The following is a 4519-nucleotide window of genomic DNA, read 5'->3' as shown; positions in this document are numbered from 1 at the left end:
GGCTGTGGTCCGTCGTGCATTGTGCAGACGACTGATGGCTTACGTTGCCAAGAGGGCATTGTGAGACAAAGGAAAGGGCTGAAAAGGATGGTGTTTGGCCCAGGATCTCACTATCACCTATGCATGTGCGAGAATGCGATACGGTAGAGGCCGATGTGTCATTGGGACACTTAGCGTGGTAGACCGGGAAAGAGTGCTGTTACCACGAATGCGGTGAAGAACTGCGTTGCCTGCCGGTGCCAAAAGACTCAATGTGCAGAAGTGTGGTGGTCGAGCTATAGAGCTGTCACCACTCATACGGAGGAAATGCCATGATGCTTTGTTGTGGCAATTGAAGTGGAACTTCAAGGGGATGCGATGTCTGGTGTGGCGAACCGTCATCACTACTGCAGGAGAGAGCTGCAATGAGACTCGCTGCGGAAGTCGAGTTAGACGACCGCGTCCTGTTGCGTTCACGGGCGAAGACAGGACTCAAGCTTCGTAGTTAGGGCAAAGTACTGGCATGCTGCCATCGGTAGACTGATGAAGTCACAAAGGCAGAATTGGAAAAAGTCGGATACCTCATAAGATAAGGGTTTGGCATGAGTTAGGGGGAGACTCTGTGCCGGCTCACTGGTGGGTAAGAACGCTGGATGAAAACGAAGTTGCTAGAATGCTGTTTCGGAAGGGCCCCCCCAAGGGGAGGCGAACCTCTGGTTTACTTGACAGGGTCAATCTAGGTGCCGTTTTATCTGTTATGTTAAGGTTAGTTATGAACCCAGAGGGCTGTGCGGAATGTTTGTGGCATGTCGAAATGTGGGCTAATACTAAGATAATGGTTGGGCCGGCGAATTGGCACTACTACTTAGTTTAGTTTAGTGAGAAGTTATGGCTTTTGGCCGAAACGGTTGGTATGGCTGAGCCGAAGCGAAGGTAGTAGATAGACTGAGGTGATCACTACTCGATGTCGGAAGGTTTGGCACATTGGACCGGAATTGTGATTGGCATACTAATGGAAGCAGTCATCACTTTTATAAACAATACGGGAAAAACTTCAGTCAATGTGATGGTCCGGGCACAGTACTGTCATCACATCGGGCTGAAGGAAAAGTTGAAAAGATCAAGTTTGTTCCCCGTGAACAATATGTTAAGTTGAGGAAGAGCGAAGCCTGACTGCACTGAGCGCTAAGTTCTTATAGGAGAGAATGATGCATGTGGTGTAGATTGGCGACAGAGACCTCAGCTGGCTTAATACTTGACCAATTGGCAAGTGAGTAAAGAGAGCGTCACAAGCAACACACTCAAATTTCGTTGGCTTGGCGGAGTAAGCCTTGGCCATCTCAAGCAATTAGACGTTACCTTGGTGGAGACATAGAAGTGAGCTTGGTTAAAGCGGATGGGTAGTTATGTTAGATTGAGACATGTTGATGTGAGCAACATGGGATGGTAGGAGACCCCGACTCAGGACAGCATGGCTAATCTTATTTTTGACTTGTCTACTCAAAAGAAGAGTGGAATGACCGATGATAGGCAGTCCGAAAGTCGGTGGCGCTCTTGAGTCAGTGACGAAGCGATGTTGAAGAACTTTTCGAGGACGTTGTTGGGGGAAGCCTTGTTGAGTCACCTTGGACTCGAGACAATGACTGTTTGAATGTGAGTGCCGCAGATCGAAGGATTGTACATGGAGAAAGACACTATGTGTGTGTTGAAGGTTGTTGGATAAGTTGGTCTTTGAACTGTGGTGTTCTCGGGCGTGAACATTTGGCGCTGGAATGAGCTTCAGTGCCACTTTCATAATGTGACGGAAGTCCATTTGGTTGGAGGGACAATTGAGAACCAATATGGTGCTGTTGATATGGCACTTGGTGAATTGTTGTACTGTCGGTACAGTACTTGGTGGGGGTGATTGCCGGGTAGCGGACTACTGGGTCATCCTGATGAGGAGTCAAGGAAGTGACTCTCATCAAAGCTGGGAGGTGGAGTCGGTGGACTGGCTCTGACCCATAAGGTTGTTGGCTTACTTGTGATGCGCGGGGCGATACAAGTAGAACTGGGTTTGTGAGCAGCAGACTCCGCGGGCGTCAGGAGCTCGAGTAAGGAAGCCCCTCATTCTTGCGGGCGAACAAGCATTATTTCATGCGTGTTTTTGTGTTTATGTCTGTTGCTTTTTTTTAGCTCTTGGTGACATGCAGGGATGGCGCGGAGAACAGACATTATTTCATTATTTCATTTCGTGCGGGTAGTGCAAAACGCCGACATTGTTTTGTGCGTGTGGGCCGTTGTGGTGGAAAAAACATGCACATTTTGGCTTGGAGTTGCGGGGAGTGACTCCGTTGTATTCACCTAGGAGCGCTTGGGGAAGAAGCGGGTGAAGTTATGTCATAGTTGCAGGGTGGTGCCTGGTCCAACAGAATTGGAAACTACTGGGGTCAGATTTCAACAGATCAAAGTAACGAACTCAGTAGTAAACCAGTCGAAGATGTTTCTTGGCGGAACGATCTTGAGTGGAAGAAGAATGTTATGGGTTTCTTCTCCTACCTCTACAGGGACGTCGAGGAGTTGAGTGAGGGAGGCGTGTCACACCCCTTTTCGGCTGACTGTTGGCTAGCTGGAGCTGACACTTGGTTGCTAGCATGAACGTTGGTGCGGGAGACTTCGGAAGTGCTAGTAAGGCTTTTGATCGTCAGGCTGGGCTGACGAGGTAAGCGACAGTGCTAAGTTGGGTCATGTGAGGGTGCCGGTCAAGGTGCTGAGGCAAGAAGGCAAAGGGCACGAGCGCGCCGGGCGCCGGAGTGCTAGCTAGCTAGAAAGGTAAGGCAGCGAGACCGGGCCGCGGGTATGATGGCACTGTGCAGCTGGGCAGGCTAGAGCCACAAGCTTGGTGGAAAGGCGCTATGACAAGTGGCTGGGGCGCTTGCTGGGCTCTCTCTGATCGAAATGTGGAATGCTGCTTGAAGCTTTTAGTTTTATGTGTAGCGAGTCAGCTAATGAGAGTATACGAAAGGAGTCTAGCCCCAAGGGAGTAGAAGTTTTCCTACAGATGCTTTTTTTTAGCTCTTGGTGACATGATTTCGATAGCAAACGGTCCGTCCGCCCATGAGGGTTCCTAAATTTCTGTTCTACGAATGGAGATCTAGCCGCAAAAGGAAAGTTTTTTTTTAGATGAATAATTTTTAATTAAACACTAAACAAAACTTAAATACAAGGAAGGGCAGCCAAGCAGGCCCCCAACATCAAACACGGCTACTAAAGCAACCAAACCGCTAACAGAGCCAGAACAACTAAGCCATCAGCCTCTAATTACATTCTCAGACAACATCCAAGACCTCACAAGCCATCTATTAAGAATAGAAGGCTGGAAACCAGAAAGTAAATTTACCCTGGATCTAACCCCAACCAGAATATCTGAAAAAATATTTTCAACATTCCTCTCCTTATTTATACTTACTATAGGGCGAGCACTTTCGTACCTTCCTAGGCTTGCTCCGAAAAATCCTCGCATTTCTCTCCCTCCAAAGATAATACACCGCAGCCGCTAACATTAACTTGACAATAAGGCTCAAAAGGAGTGAAACTGCTTGACCATAGGGAAAGGGACTTCCCTTTAAAATTGGACACCATCCATTGAATGGTCTCTCCCCAGTCCAGATTAGACCAAGGCAAATTACATTTACTGCAGAGGAGGCGCCATATACCTTCAGAGAAGGGGCATGAAAAGAAAAGGTGGTCATGGCTCTCGCCCTCGTTTCCACAAAGGACGCATCGAGTATCCCGGGAAAGACCAATGGAAGCCAAAATATCTCGAGTACTCAATTTCCCCCTAATGGCCAACCAAAGAATCACTGCATGTCTAGGGATCCTTTTGCTAAACCAGACAACCTTATGCCAATCCACCCTAGGGCCACGGGTGCGAACGCTTTCCCATGCGCTCTTTATAGAAAATATTCCATTGGGAGTCTCAGTCCAAAGAACCCTATTACCTTCACGTTTCAAATTTCCACGGGCTACCTCTCTCAACTTTAACAGCTTTCCCCAAGCCCAAGACCACCCTCCTGCTTAGGAAGACAAATACTCGCCCAGGCAACCTTTGCCCCACCATGGCTGAGGTCACTCCCCTTCCACAGGAAATTCCGAAGAACTTGCTCCACCTGCTTAATCACACTTTTAGGCAAAATGAACAAGGGTGACCAGTAAGTCTGGATGGCAAAAAGAATGGAATTAATCAATTGCAACCTGCCTGCGTAAGACAATGCCCTACTCGCCCAACTTCTTGCCCTGGCAACGATTTTGTCCACCAGAACTACAATCCGTCTTCCTAAGCCTGGAGGAAATTAAGGGAACCCCAAGGTACCTCACAGGAAGAGAACCCGCGCTATATCCAAGAATACTCAGAATTTGCTCCTGTTAAGTTTCTGAAATTCCACAGGAGAAAACATTGCTCTTCTCCGGATTGGGGGAAAGCCCAGACAAGCCACTAAACCGGGATAAGCAGTCCTTTATCAAAGATACTGATCTAACCTCCCCTTTGCAGAAAATGAGG

This window comes from Corylus avellana, unplaced genomic scaffold (assembly GCF_965113065.1).
Source record: "Corylus avellana unplaced genomic scaffold, dhCorAvel1.hap1.2 HAP1_SCAFFOLD_25, whole genome shotgun sequence".
In the NCBI taxonomy this organism is placed as follows: Eukaryota; Viridiplantae; Streptophyta; class Magnoliopsida; order Fagales; family Betulaceae; genus Corylus; species Corylus avellana.
This window is presented reverse-complemented; position numbering follows the sequence as displayed.